Genomic DNA, 1,258 nt, shown 5'->3' with positions numbered 1-1,258 from the left:
ATATATATATATATATATAAACATATATATATATATATATAAGTTAGCTCTTGGAATATACAAGTATTGGTTTGTGACGAGTACCAGTATGCTTTTTGTAATTACTGGAAGTGGCTGTCTTAAACCAAGTTTACTTAAGAGTTCATCAGTTCTAGGTGTATATCCATTGAATGTTTTCTGAGAGTTTTAAGAAAACATCTCATGAGATATTTTACTAACATATACATAATTTCCAACCTTTTATGGTGGCAGATGACAATCAGTCAGTATAACTGTTGGATAATTGTGCTGCCAAGAGAAATGTATATCAAGCACAACACAAATTCAGACTGACATAGTTGGTTTATGTGAAATTTCCTAACTTCTTTTCACTTTCAGTTGTTTTATGTTAAGCCCAAAGACTGCAGGTCGGGTAACAGCCAGGGGACAGATCGACTGGGGTTGGAATACCAGAACCAAGGATAAGAAGCTAAATTAGATGAGGAAGACTTTCAAAATCAGATGTGTTGTACTTTAATGAGGGTTTGCCTTATCCATTGTTACTGGGATGGCATTTATAACAGCCTTGTCATTAGAGAAAATCAGCAGTGATATATTGTGATTTGATGAGATGATGCAAGCAATTCACTTAAAGAGGGCATAAACATAAACACACACACAAACATAAACACACATAAGCAGACAGAGGGAAAATTAATTCTCAAACAAAATCACGACCACAAGCCTAACGAAAAAATCTAAAGTGTATAGATATCAATATAACAAACATCATTAAATATTTTTTTTTTCTTTTATTTATTTATTTATACATTTTACAACATAACTTCCAGGATTTTTCTTCCCATGATTTAATACAAATAAAAGCAACATTCCAGCTGTTGTCTCATGAAATACATAATTTGTGTGTTTCTCACGCTGAGGCCACAGGGTTTCTGCATCTTTCCAAAGAACAATTTAGCATGAAACTAAGATAAGGTGAACTTCTGATGAATGCACTTGGAATTCTTGGCATGAATAATCGTAACCAGCTGCAGCGTCAAACTAATGCAGATAAATGCATATATGCATTGTGAAATTGTATATATACAAAAAATTGTACACATACATTACTGTACATGAATTATAATTTTCCTTTCTCCCAGCTGTGGCCTTTCTGCAAGGACTTTGATTGTTCTACCTAACTTAACCTAACTGTATCTTCAATCGTAAGGTTCCCCTCTTTCCTCCCACAGTTCAAAGCCAGTCATGTTGGAGTAAT

This window comes from Nematolebias whitei, chromosome 18 (genome assembly GCF_014905685.2).
Source record: "Nematolebias whitei isolate Nwh7 chromosome 18, NemWhi1, whole genome shotgun sequence".
NCBI lineage: Eukaryota > Metazoa > Chordata > Actinopteri > Cyprinodontiformes > Rivulidae > Nematolebias > Nematolebias whitei.
This window is presented reverse-complemented; position numbering follows the sequence as displayed.